The sequence below is a fragment of the Nuphar pumila genome, chromosome 6 (assembly GCF_984573655.1).
Source record: "Nuphar pumila chromosome 6, dmNupPumi1.hap1.1, whole genome shotgun sequence".
NCBI classification, from domain to species: Eukaryota; Viridiplantae; Streptophyta; class Magnoliopsida; order Nymphaeales; family Nymphaeaceae; genus Nuphar; species Nuphar pumila.
The window spans coordinates 67,432,520-67,447,778 of record NC_143254.1 but is presented as its reverse complement, the minus strand read 5'-3'; positions in this window follow the sequence as shown (position 1 = coordinate 67,447,778).

The window sequence follows — 15,259 nt, the reverse complement described above, 5'->3', positions numbered from 1 at the left end:
GCAGTTCGGGTTGGACTGCAGGTTGTTTGGAGCCATGTTCTGCCTTGGCCTTACAACTTGTTGAGTGTTGTTCCCACCTTGGAACCTTTTCTTCTAAAAGGGTTGTCGTGAACCCTGGCCACTTGGAAACATTCTCTTCTTGTTCCCACCATCAACTATGGGCCTTTTTGCTATGATCACTTTTGATCGCTCCCAATCCACTTGTATTTTTGAAGTTGCTGCCACAGCCGTTTGAAACGTTTGGGGCATGCTGGTGATAACCCGTGACCTTAGCCCTTCTCGCAGTCCATTGATGTACTTGTCAGCCCTTTCTTGGTCGGTCTCAAATAACCGGGAGCAGTACCGTTCAAGATTTTGAAATTTGGTGGTATAGTCAATCAGATTCATGCCACCTTGCTCCAATTCCAGAAACTCCATCTTCTTCTTGTTTCTAGAGTGTAATGGAAAGTAATTATCCATGAAAGCTCTCCGAAAGTCAGTCCAAGGAATGACTTCAACTTCCGAGAACTGGATAATCTTAGTGGTATCCCACCACTTTCGTGCGTTGTCTTTCAGCCTGTACGTGCCAAAGTTGGTCTTCTTTTCTTCTGGTACTCCCAGCACCAGGAAGGCACGTTCGGTCTCTTCGACCCAACTTTCTGCCAGTTCAGGATCGGCTCTACCGGCGAAGACTGGTGGATCGAGCTTGAGGAATTTTTCATAGGTTATTCCACCAAGGTTTTCGCTTCGAGGTGCGACTGGTTCTGGCCTTGTTTCTCGAATGGCAGTAACCAAATTGTTGAATGTTTCAAGCAGAAATCCTTGAGTATGGGACTCCTCGCTTGGTATGGTTCTCCTCGTCGTAGGAGCCATTTATCTACCACATACAAACAACGTGTTTTAGTTTCACAATGTATATATCGAAGCAAAGTTTTATTTACTTTAATATACATCACATTTACACAAGCATCGCCTTAAACAAAACGTCATGCCGCACTGGCAGACTTTTAGGCATTTAGAAACTAGGTACATGAGTCTATTGACTCCAAAACACTACCAGTCTCTTCTAGGAACTGGATTTCTTTCTTGACCCAAAGAACCCGAAGTATCGTTTACTTCCACATTGCCTTGGTGCAGGCACAACTAGCTTTGGCTTGGGCGGCACTTCCGCACTCTCAAGCGACTCTTGTGGATAGATCAGTGATGCCGGTCCACTTTCCCATTCAGTGGCATCATGGCTCGGGGAATCCGAGACCATAACGGGATGATATAGGTTGTATCCCTCTTCCTGGCCATTCAGACTCGGCGTTGGTGAAGCCGCTTTGTTCCCCCATATAATAGTACTTTGATTCGAGGAATCTGAAATCATAATGGGATTATAGAAGGAGTTGTTGCATCCCTCCTCCCAACTGTGCAAGCTAGGCGTACATGATGACTGTTGATAGCCTTGCGATTGACCAAATCCCTCAAGGAAGTTTAAGTCAAATCCTACCAGAGACGGTAGTTCATCAGAAGTTGCTGGAGTACGGCTACTCCCTCTACTGGAGTAATGTGGCCCACTAACACGCGAGGTCTCAACCCTAAGACCAAGCGATCCCCGCCGACCCATATCGGCGGTATGTTTCATTTGGCATTCGTTGGCGGAATGCCCTCCTTCGCCACAATACTAGCAGTCTTGGACTTTATATGGGCATACCCACTCATCGTGCATGATCCCGCAACGATAACAGTATCCTTGGGAGTCGTGAGTTGCCATCTATACAAAGATGCACCCAGATCAGAACAAGAAGTATAAAATATACTTACAGTGCGATATGGTGGACAAGACGGGTCTTGAACCAGGTTTCTTAGACTCTTGCTCTGATACCAATTCTGTAACGCCCCAGATTTTCAAAACAAAGCTAAGTTAAAATTTTCATGAATTTCTTTTTTTTTTTTCTTTGCAGCGGAACTTAGAAAGCTTTTAGCAGCGGAATAAGACGATAATGAGTCGTCGGTTTTAGAAAACTCCGAGCACGTTGCAGGTATGTGGCCAAGCAACTCATTGACCACCAAAGTGTTCCATTTTATCGAAAGCACATGTTTATTACAACACTACTGCTTAGAAAAACAGTGAAGGTTCAATAAAAAGGAAGCAGTACAACTCTGTCTAGAGAAACCCTGGAACTCGATGCCGCCTTGCTCCGCATATCGCCACGGAGGTTCAACACCTGAAATCCCCATAAAACGAGGTCAAAACCACTGATGGTCTGGTAAGTAGGCAAACACCTATCTATTCAACTCAAGTAAATGCATAGACCACTCAGGGTCGCAGTTCGTAATACGACGCTCAAGCCTCCATGACTTAGCGTATATCGCAAAAGCCTCATCAGGGCTATGAGTTGAACATCCACGCAAGTCGTCATGACTTCGCATAAGCCTCTTCAGGGCTGTGAGTTAGAATAACCTCTTAAGTCTCTACGACTTAGCCTTGACTTCCTCAGAGTCACGAATGGATGTCTAGCTCAAGCCTTTATGCTTGGCACATCCGTATCCTACGAATCTAAGGACAGCTCTCCGAGCTTCACTTAGTCGTACGGATATCAATGGGGTTCTTTCCCAATCGGTCCAGTAGTATACCGACCATAACACCTTCACAAAGGTTATGCAGGACTGACTCAACAACGTCATCCACTCATACATTCAAAGTAGCGCTGTACCTAAGCTAATGCTTTGTTTCGATAATTGCACCTCCCCCTGGGCTTAGGGGACTCATATCTGGGCAACAACACGACGATCTGGGGGTTGATTATTCTATGTATTTTAGATACCCCAGAGGCCTGTTGACCCTATCCCCCTAGTAGGACGGTACAGTATACCGGAAGAGATGCTTACTAGGTATCCGAATGCATTCTGCTACTGCAGTAGTTGGGTTCAATCCTTAGATATTTAAGGATAACCACGACCTCCATACCTCTGAGTGACGAAGGCCATCAATGAACTCTATCAGGTTCGGGTGAAATATATGTCACTCAAGGCTGCGCCATCACCGTCTTCCTCGGTGAAAAATTCTGAAAGGGGCCTGCCGGTCTTACAATAACTTGATGAACATTGCATGCCTATAGGGCAGTCTTTGAGAAGTATGTACCCGACCCCAATCAACCACACGGTTTTCACCGTGGAACAAAGGTTTTATTCATATGCATGCTTAACTCTGCTCTCGGCACTTCGGCCTTGACGAGCACTTCACCTCTTTCGGTGGAAACAACACACTCCGGCTCAGCGGCCCTTACGAGTCTGGTTGTCTGATAATTCTCAATGAGCATGCACATGACTCGATCTCTACGGATCGGCTACTCGGCATATTTTTACGCAACGAGCTCAGGACCTCGTCAAGGTGCCACCACTACTTTGGCGCAACGGCTCTTACAAGTATGGTGCCCTTGCAGGTGCTAAGGAGACGAGTCATTCTGACATCGTTCCAACAAAGGACATCATTGTGCCACTTAACTAGTTCTGGCAGCTCTTCTGCCAACCATTCTGTCAACACCTTCTCTGCTCTACCGGCAGTGGTGCGACGAACCTTTCTACATCGTAGAAGGCGTTCCATAACTGGGTAGCACTTCTGCTACGTTCTTTCTGAGCCATTCTTAGCTCCTTCAGGAATTTCAGCAGCACTTCCTCTCTTTTACGGAGAAAGCGTGCGTTTCTTTTATCCATTTCAGCGGCATCTCCCCTCTTTGGTGGAAAATCGCTACGCTTAACTCGGGAAATGGATGCGCACCATTGTGCGTACTTTGCATCCATCAAGGTTGCAGGAACCTTGGGCCATAGCCAGGCCATACGTAATTGATTTAGTCTTTACGTAAAGAGTATTTTGCCAAAAGGCGAAGCCTTTCCAATAGGGGCTTCATTCGTCAAGCAGAATCTTGCACGAGGAGCGGTAAGGGAATCGCATGGGCGATTTTGGAGTTGATCTCCATTTGAACGCTCACTTATGCGCCATATATGTAATATAAGCAGAAGCCTGTGCTTTATACAGCGGCGGCGTAAAGAAAATGCATATACTATTGTTCAGGGTGTGTAACTGAACGAAATATTCTACATATATAACAAAGCAGAAGCCTTGGCATCGTTCGACGTGACGGCGTAAGTAAATACATTGCAGAAAGCAGGAGCCTTGGCATCGTTCGACGCGACGGCGTAAGTAAATGCATAATCGGAAGTGCTTTAATCGGAAGTACAGAAAGCAGGGAGCCTTGGCATCATACGACGCGACGGCAAAGGTAAATTACATAGCCTGTGCGATATAAGACGTGTCGGCAGAATCAACAGATATACACCTAGATCTGTATCCAACGATAGTTACGAGGCGAGCGAGTGAACATCGAAGTGTCCTAGAGGGCTCAACCAAGAACTAGGGTGAAATACTATTTTGAAGAACGCATATACTGCGTATTCGAACATATATATCCGACGATAGTTACGAGGCGAGCGCGTGAACACCGAAGTGTACTAGAAAGCTCAACCAAGAACTAAAGAAAGATACTACTTCAGAAAGTATATGCTATATACAAACAATCAAATACTTGAGAGAGATGGTTTAATGAAGCGAACTTACTTCAATTTGAGGAAGAAACGACTCCGATTGCTTCAAACGCTTCGAACGAGGCTCGACTTCGAAAAAGGATCAACTTCGAACTTCGGACGAAAAAGGACTTGGACTTTGACTTTGAACCAAACCAGGTTCAAGTCAAGTCAACTGGGTTCAGACTTAGGTCAAGTAGGTTCAGACCTAGGTTAGGTGGGTTAGGACCAGGTCAGGCAGGCTCAGACCAGGTCAAGCAGGCTCAGGCTAAGTCAGGCAGGCTCAGACCAGGTCAGGTGGGCTCAGGTGGGCTAGGCTAGGTAGGGGAGGTTTGGAAAAAGGAGGAGAGAGAGAGGGGTTGGCGATTTTTAGAGAGAGGGGGGCTCCTCTATTTATAGGAAGTGAAACTTGGGCCCCAAGTTTCACTTTTACCCTTATACCCCTTGGCTTTTCAGAAATCCCTTCCATGGAAGGTGCTAGAAGGAGCTGGAAGGTCCTGGAAGGTGCTGGAATATTCTAGAATCTTCTAGAATATTTTCTGAGAAATATTTCTGTGGGTCCCACCCATATTTCTGTGGGTCTCGCAAGAATTTCGGGTTTTCGGCGATTTTTTTCCGAAAAATTCTGAGTACGCCATTATCTTCGTATTGATGCCACTAATTCTTGATAAAATCTTTCGAAAATTCTTTAATTTGGCTTTTAAAATCCAAAATCTCAGAGTCCTAAGAGTTCAGGAATCTAACCCGGAGTTCCAGTTCGCTTGAGACTCTATTTTTAAAAAATCTTGAATTTCAATTATTGATTTTAACCCCTTTTCAAAGCTGTTTTCAGTGTTTATTTCAAAATTTTCAAAAATCGATGGGGGCCCACTCAGTTGGCACCATATCCAGAGGAGTTCTAACCCAGTTAGAACCCTATGCCATTTCAAAAATTTTAATCTCAAGTTTACTTTTGAAAATCCTTTGAAAATTCTCTTAATTTCAAGTGTTAAAATCGCTTTTTGAAAAACTCAAGTAGGGCCCACTCGGGGTGGCGCCATATTCGAGTAAGTCAGGGCTAGACTAGGGTTAGTCAGTGTCTTGGTTAGTGTTAGAGGTTTAGAATAGTCAAAAGCTATTTTAAAAACTCATTTTGAAGTTTGGATTTTAAAACTAGTGTTTTTAAAGGTTTTTAAAGAACTTTAAAAACCCAAATGTGGAAAATGTCAAGTGGCATCACATTTGAGGATTTTCTAGGATAGGCTAGGGGTTAATTAGGCATTATTTAGGATAATTTAGGTTAGCAGTAGTATAGTAACTCCACCCAAAAATCACCCTCCCTTTAGAGTCCAAAAATTTCAAAACTTGTCATTTTTTAAAACCTAAAAAAATATTATAAAAGGCCCCTATGGGGGACAATTTTAAGGGATCTCCTTTGGTGAATCTTGGAGCTTCTCTCTCCTCTCCAGCCCTCTTCCATTTCTGAAACTCCAAGGTAAAGAGTTTCTTCCATTTTTTTATATTTTGTTTAATGTTTTAATGCTTTAAGCATAGATTTAGCCTTGGACGCCCCTCCTTATGAAGATTCAACCATGATTCAACCTCAAGAACGGTCCAAAAAGATGATCTAACTCTGTTTTTGTGTTTTACAGGGATTCTAATCCATTAGAATCGATTTTAGCATTGTCTTTTACATGATTAACCAATAAAACATGTGATTTACCCTTTTAATGGGTTAAATCCATGCTTTTAAAGGTAATATCAAATTCTAGCCATTGATTCCCTAATTTTTATTTATTTCTCTGTTTATTCATGTTTATTACACGTTTTCCAGCATAAAAATAATTTTTATTCTACTGTTTTAGTGTTTTTTTTATTGTTTTTCATTAGTTAATGCATGATTCCTTAAGTTTCTTAGTTTTCTGTGTGTTTTAAGCTTAGAACAGTAAAGAGCATGCTATTTCAGATTGAAATACTTACTGTTAGTGTTTGATTTTTTTATATGTGATACATGCATATGTAAATGAACTACTTTAAAAAAATCAGAGATTTTGGGATTCGGGAACCCTGTCAGAAAAATCAAACATCGAATCGGGTTTTTAAAACTTTAAAATCATTGTTAAAATCAAGAAGGTAACTTGTACCTGTGTGAGTTTTTTCATGCGATGTACGATTCAAGATCTGTAAAGTGCCATGGATTTATATTGAATAGATATATCTACTGTGAAATTTTGAGATTTTTTAATATCTTTTTAGTATTTTTTTTCTCACAGAGGATCAGGTTTTTAATTCCAAACTCGTTAGGGTTTACCAAAACCCTAATCAGACTTGTGTTATTCATAGATCCCAAACCACAGATCCGATTCATGATCTGTAAAAAGTGAGTATTGCTATTTTTCTAATCACTATTCACTGCTAAAATCTCAGATATTTTAAATAAGTATTGCTATTTATTCCGGAATTTTCAATTGGAAGTGTCTCTTTTAACTCATGATTGGTTTGCAATATTCAAGTCCGAATTTTCGGAAGGAGATCTCCCTGGTCCTAGATGATTTTTTCAAATCTGTAAAAAATTAAAGTTCTATTTTTATGTATAATATGCTTCTGTAAAAATTCAGAGATTTCCATGGAGGAATGACCCCTGATTCGGGTCTAACTCTGAAACTAGTTTGTGACCTAGGTTAAAAATAGCTTATTTTAGGTTGTTAATGCAATTTTCGGATTAAAATAATGTCAAAAAATTATTTTTATGATTTTAATCTTATTTTAGGGTCATAACAAGTGTAGGTACCAATTTTTATGAGTTTTGGAATCCGTTTGATGTCTGAATTGATCAAATTGCAAAACAGGGTACCTGAAAGATCCAAAAACACTGCCAAAATCATGATATTGGTGATATTTCTTGATTTTCGTGTGAAAGTTCATAGTTTTAGCGTTTTTTCATGTTTATAATCATATTAGGATGTTTCATGTTTGATTTTATGTTTATTTCCATCATAAATCCCAAGTTTTACCAAAATCTATTTTAGAAAACCCTGATTTCAAGGCCATAGTCTTGCTATCACGGGCATTTTGGTCATTTGACCTCAATTTCGAAATTCTAAACCCTAATTTTCATATTTTAATCATGTCAAATCTTACTTAGTTCAATTTATCTTTATTTGTATTTCAAAACTTGCATTTTTACAAAATATCTTTCTAAAAACCTTGATTTCAAGGCCATAGTCTTGCTATTAGGGGTATTTTGGTCATTTTGACCCTAATTTCGAAATTTCAAATTCCATTATCATATTTATTCTATCTTATTTCATATTTTATTAAGTTTATATAAGGGAATTATATGGAAAATGGATTATATCTAGCAAAATCCAGTAATTTCTAGATATTACTGGATAAATCTAGAAAATCCAACATATTTTCACTAACCAGTTTTTCTAGTTTTGCAAGAACATTGAAGACTTTATTTTCCTTTATTTCCTGTATTTAAATTTGATTAGTGATGTAAATTGTAATTAATTTTGGAATAAGAATTTCAATTCCTGCATAGAATAGGATGCATTGCATATAGTTTAAAACTTTGATATATAACTGTTATGTATGCCAATTCATGCATATTTTTACCAATTCACTATGGTCTACACGAATGGCACGTGCACTAGCTCTTATGGAGTTGACAAATTCAGTGGAATTTTTATTTATGGCCATAGTCAGAATACGAATGAGACCCAGATTTGTAATCTTCGTATTAGCCACATTCAGCCTACACTCTTAGGCTAACTTCAAAATGCACTGCATTTATCAAAAATACAAAAAAGATTTTCTCAATTCCTCAAAATCAAGTCTTTCAAATCCATATTCATTCATTTGGATTTTGCAAATTCCAATTTCAATTCAGGGAAATCAATTTTCTAAAAAAATTTCTAAGTCTTATTCTAAAATTGATTTTGAAAACTCTAAGTTTTCAAATGATATTTCAAGTATTTTTCAAAGTTTAAAATTCGATTTTCCAAGTTATAGCTTCAATTTCCAAGTTCTAATTCAAAGAAATCAAGTTTTTCCAAGTTATTTAAAATTCCTTAGAAATCAATTTTCACAAAACCTCTAGATTCTTCAGAAATCGATTTTTATTTTCCTTAGAAAGGTTCTTTCTCCATGATTCACGATTTTTCAAGTGTTATCCTTTCCGAAATTTTCCAAGTATTTCAAATCTCAAAGCAAGCATCATGTTCTCAAATATGCATTTTCAGAAATTCATAGCACATGCCTGATTCTTTGTGCATTTAGGAAATAGAATATGATTTAGACAAGTTGAACAGAGCAAAGCAGTAGATTGATTCTTGGGTCGATTACCCCTGGTAAAGGCGCCAGGAACGGTTCTTCGGAATTATCCTACATTTTAAAAACGGAGGCGAGTTATTTTCAAAATCTTTTTCAAAGGTCAGTTTGACTCGCAAAAGTAAAATTTTGCGATGATAATAGGTTTGGCGACCGAGATGGGACCTGTCTTCGCCTGATCAATCTACTGCTCTGTTTAATTTAAATTGTCAAAATCGTGTTCCATGAAATGTCAGCTTTTACTTTATGATATCATGTGAACCTAGGAGCCTAGACTTGAACCCAACTCACATGGATTGCATGTAGACTAGGTATGGTTTGGTAGGACCATATTGAGGAGGAAATTATTCATGCTCACATAGACTTAGGTCTAATACAACCCTCCCCAATCTAGGTTTGATTGAAAACAATGTTTGCTTCTTTAAATATTTTAAAATTCTATCTCTTTAGGACTTAGAGCCTTCTGATTTGCTTGCATGTGCTCATGTTTTCAAAAACCACCCCACCTATATTGTCCCAATATTCACGTTGCTGGGCTCTCTTCCAGAACCATAGTTCGAGACAGAGCCTCATAACTGGGCCACTTATTTGGGTTCGCGCCCCCCTACCACGTACCTAAAGGCCATAGTCCGAGGTATATCGGTAGGTGCTCAAGGATGTTGGAAAACTTGAACCTAGAACCGGAGAGATTGATTTTATGCCACGTACATCGGGCCTCGGCTCGAGTATATCGACATAACTGGATTGGACACAGTTGATCTGAACCTTAGATTTAGGATTAAGGTCCTACAGCTATTTCAAAACTTGTGCATCTAGAGTCAGCTTTTAGGGAATGTTGTATGTGCATACTTGTTTGTGCAGGATGTGATTGAATGTGTTGTAGTCATTTCCTTTTTATTTTCCATATTTTCCCAATTTTCTAAAATACTGGACAATTTTTTTAGAAATCCCCAATCTATTTCCATATACTGTCCATGTTTTAAAGCCTAGACGATTTTCCAAATTTCCCTTAATTTCCTTCAAAACTCTAGGTGATTTTCCACCCTCACTTTCTTCTGGATCTGGAATTTCTGCTTCATTTTATCCTGCCTGCATTTTCTCAAAATTCCTGTATTTTCCCAAGTCTTACCCCAATTTTCCGTGTTTTCCAGTCTGATGGCATCCAGTCAGCTTAATTCAGTCTTCCCTAAGGGTCACATCTCCTACGATGTGCGACAAAGTCTTCCCGAGCATCGAGTCCTTAACACCGGATCCTTCATTCCCCGGTGGTATTATTCATGGCTCAAGAACTTCTCTCGTATGTTTCCGGACCACTTGGACGATTGTGGGTTAGAACTGGCATCCGCAGTGGGAAAGCAGACAGTCAACGACAGTTTGATCCATGCACTAGCAGAGCGGTGGAATCCGAGCACTTCTACTTTCTGGTTCCCATGGGGGGAGATGACAGTGCTGATAGATGAATTTTCAAAAATCATGCGATTGCCCGAGCCAGCCGATCAGCCTGGAGATCCATTAGAGAAACAATTTTTGATTAATGTCAAGGGTCTGGACCCTAAAGATGCCTTAGCTCGCATGACATGGCGTAAGTCTTGGCCGCTGATAGAAGAAGATGGAAATGAATATGTAAACCTGCTCGAAATCTACAGACAGTATGGGGAATTTGTGGAAGTCGATTCCTTATCTCGGACAGCTCGAGAGAGAATCCAGCATGCAATGGTCTTATGCACTGTGGGATTAGCTCTCTTTCCAGACAAACGAAATTATATGAATATCAGGATAGTTCAACTTCTGCGAAGGTGGGGAAGTCGACAGACCAGCCACATCTCCATAGCCATGGCCGCACTCGCCTTTCTATACCGAGGGTTGACTCGTTTCACACTCGGAGAATCCATTCTAGTCAAAGGGTGCACCTATGCATTGCAATCATGTTCCTTCGACATGTGCCAGCCCGAGCCAGTTCATTCAGATACAATGCTGAAAAGCTTTTGCCAGTTGCGCGATACCGGTTCTTGATCGATAACCTTCAGGAGAAAGAAGTCGTATAGGACTACTTTTATCGTCAGGAATCACCTCCTAGATACACTTATTCATATGGCAAGCGATTCAGGCTACTTGGCCCTTTCTTCTGCGCATACTACCATCCAGAGCGGTGTGTCAGGCAGTTCTCTCAGAGATAGAAGCGCGTAGAGATCCCTCCACTATCAGGGGTCCTGCCAGAGTTTGATCTCACATCAGATCAGTGGTCTGGAGCATACCATTCTGCCAGACATGGCTGGGATTCCTTTGTTACTCTTACTATTTTTCCTGGTCCCCGAGTGTCCTCTGATTATCAAGAGTGGTGGAAAATTGTTTGTCCCCCTCCCCTTTGTCTAGTTTATTATTAATAAAATCATGTCTTTTTCCTTCAATAAAATTCCCTTAATTTTTATCCTATCTTGGTTTGACGACCTCGCCTAGGTAACAAGGCATATTTTCAGTTGTTTATTTTGCAAAGAATAGCAGCACAATTGTCGTAACCCCAGCGACGACTCAGTCCCTAGTAGTGGGACATCCTTCAAATTGTCTACCAGATATCCAACAAATATTTCTTATTCAAAAATCATTTCCAGCAGCTAATCCTCAGTTTACCCTGTAGAGAGCACTTGCATCCTTACATGGTTCAGATGAGATCCGGAAAGAAAACCGCGCCAGTCCAGATTACCAGTTCCCCATCAGTTTCACTACAAGAAATGGCCTCTTCACAATCTGCCGGAAATGGAAAGCAGCAAGCTAGTGATGACATCGACCCACAAATGTATTCATTATTCCAGAAAATGCTGAGTAAGTTAATAACTGAAGAAACAGGAGCTAGCTCAGAAATAGCCCACAATAAGAAAAAGATCAAAGGCCGAACAGTGAAAAAGAATGTGAAGATCACTAGGAAGCAGAATCGTCACGAAGAAATATCTGATGAGGCAGAATCAGCAGAAGATACTGATGAGGAATATGAAACTCACCAAGCAGTTAGAAAGTCTACTCAATGGCAGGGGTCGACCTACAAATCCAGGAATCAGTCTGTTGAGGACCCTACTCAGTCGCAACTTAAAGATGTGATGAAAATGGTTAAGGATCTTCAAGCTCGTGACAAGGGCAAAAGAGTCTTCACAAGCGAAGACTTTTATGATGGACTGGATGGGGATGATGATCTCGATAATCTCCCCAAGAAATTTATCAAGTTTGATGGTTCGGGCGATCCAAAAGCGCATCTCGCCCTATTCTTCGCAGAATGTTCTAGGTTCAAGAGGAATAATCGTGCCTTATTTCTCTGCTTCCCTCGCAGTTTGGAGGGTATCGCAGCAAAGTGGTATTCAGAACACATTAACCCTATAGAGCTGAAAGAGTTTGACAAAGTGGTCAATTTATTTATTGAGCGCTTTTTATTCAATACTGAAGCACTCCCGACTCTCAGTCATCTCTGCAGTTTGAAGCAGAAGGATAACGAGAAAGCCAAGGATTTCATCCATAGGTGGAGATCCGCTTGCAACAAGATGCGTGAGCCGATAGCAGAGGGACACGCACTATCTTTAATCCTGAGCAACTTCTCGCAACCCCTGAGGGGACTAATTTCCACGTCTCCATCAAAGAGCTTCATAGAATTAACAGAGCGAGCCGAATGGCTCGAGTTGAGTATGGAGAACGGATCTTACGAGGGTTTCATGTTTACCAAGAGTAACAATCAGCAGGAATCAAGGAAAAAAACCCATTTTACCTACTCTGCCAGCAACAGCAAGAATCAAAACAAAGGAAATGTGAAAAATCACAGTTATGCTCCAGGAGGGTCAAATCCCAACAAAAGTGATCAGAAAAGCAAGTTGATTCCTCAATATGACAAACAACCTCAGCAAACTCTTGAGTAAGGGTCGAGACCTCAAGAAAAGCCGAAGCGTGAAGGATGGAGTTATAACCGCAAGTTTACTCCTCTAGACCAGTCCCTCGAGACAATGCTAGAATATATGCTCGGCAGTGATATGATTAAGCTTCCATGGGTAGCCGACCCACCAGTGGTTATGAGAAAAATGAAGGACAGATTCTACAAGTTCCATCGAACTGTGGGACATGATACCAAGAACTGTTTCGTTCTCAAAAACATCATACAAGATTATATTGACAAAATATTGTTGGTAGAAGGGGCCGAAGATGAAAAAATGGGAATTCTAAATCAGCCTTTCTTGTACCACCCGACAGCGATGATATCTGATCATCCTTTTCAGCCACAAGATCATATCCAGCCTGCCCTAGCAGTGATATCGATGTACAACATCAGGTATTAGTATTGCATAAGGCCCAGTCCAGTTCTCAAAAGATGAACCTCGTTTCAGCACTCAGTAAGGTGAAAATATCAAGAGAGCCCATTGGGGTATCTTCAGAGGTAGCCAAAAGAATGTCGTGGTTTCACAAGAACTTTATCAAATCCACTTCAGAAAAAGGGAACACATCAGATGAGAAGGTCCATATAGTGCAAAGGCCAATTACTGCCCTATCCTCATCTGAGAAAGTTATGGGAGCATTGGTCATGGCCTGATTAACGATCTGAGCCATGTCCTTAGGCGTGGTGCCTGGCTTGACCTTGATTTTTCGCAATAAATCATCCAGGACTTGCTGATGTTTAGGAGAGGCACGCGCCAACTCAAGAATTGGGATTCATGGGCAAAAGATCTCACAAAGATACTGTCTTAATTAAGGGGATTCATTAAAATTTTCTACTATCTGTCTCTCTCCATTTGATTTTCGCAGTTTGTAGGGACGATGTCCCATTTCAGTTCATTCTAAAAGTCTTCATTTCATTTCAAGTCTTCAATAAAGTTATCAATTTTCTCGTCTATCTGGATGCCATCCTTTTCTTATTCCTCTGCAATTTGTCTTTAAAATTCGTTGTTCTTATCTTTTTCATTTCATGCAATTTATGCCATAATGAATGAACTTTTTCTAAAGAGCTATTCCCTTTTAAAATTTCAGAATGTCTTCCCAACCGATAAAAAGATTAGTCATCAATTCTTCAATCACATCAAAACCTGCAAAGATTTATCGGGTTCGGGCAAGAGCAGAGGACAGCAAGGTCACAAAGCAGTTAGAAGAAATGACAGAATTTGATTCATCGCTTTCAGAGTTGCCAGAATTTGCGAAACCCGTTAAGCAGAAGTTAAGAAAAAATGGATCCTGATGCGAAACCCGTTAAGCAGAAGTTAAGAAAAATGGATCCTCGAATCGAGCAACAGGTCAAGGAAGTACTTGAGGATTTGCTTAAAGCAAGATTCATTCGAGCAATAGATTATCCGGATTGGTTGGCAAATATCGTGGCAGTCCCCAAGAAGAATGGCAAAGTGCGAATTTGTATCGACTTCCGCGATCTTAACAAAGCCACTCCAAAAGATGACTATCCGCTCCTGAATATTGATCTCCTAGTTGATAGCATGACTGGGCATGCTATATTCTCCTTTATGAATGGATACTCCGGATATAATCAGATCAAGTTGACCGCTCGTGACCAATCCAAAACATCCTTCACTACGCCATGGGGCACTTTTTGTTATACAGTCATGTCGTTTGGGCTCAAGAATGATGGGGCAACCTATCAGTGTGCAATGGATGCTATTTTCCATGATCAGAAGCACAAGACTATGGATGCATACGTTGATGCCATCCTGGTCAAATCTAAAGAAGAAGAAGATCATATCGATGCCTTAAGTCAAGTCTTCAAGTGACTCATCCTTTACAAACTGACACTCAATCCTCAGAAATGTGTCTTTGGGGTTGAATCAGGCAAGTTGTTAGGCTTTCTGGTCAGCAAAAAGGGGATAGAAATGGATCCCGCTAAAGCAAAGGCCATCATCGACATGCCGCCTCCTACTACTCTTAAGGAATTGCGTAGTCTTCAGGGACGTATGCAATCAATTCGACGATTCATATTCAATCTTGCCATTTGGTGTGAGCCTTTCAATCATCTACTTAGAAAAGGAGTGAAATTTGAATGGGGACCAGGGTGTCAGCAATCGTTCGAGCGTATCAAGCAATATCTTCTTAACCCACCTGTTCTGAAGCCACCAGAATTGGGAAAGCCTCTTTTGCTATATGTTTCAGTTAACCAAGCCGCTTGTGGTAGATTCTTGGCACAGTATGAGGAAGGTAGCCTGATTGAGCATGCCATCTACTATGTAAGCAAAACCTTTACTGAGTACGAGAAGAAATATTCTCAAATAGAGAAGACATGCCTAGCCCTGATGTGGATGTGTCAGAAGTGGAGACATTACATGTTAGCATCAGAGGTCAAGATTCTCTCAAAACTTAATCCTCTCAAGTATATTCTCGAATAACCATTTCTTAGTGGACGGATTGCTAAGTGGCAAGTCCTATTAATGCAGTA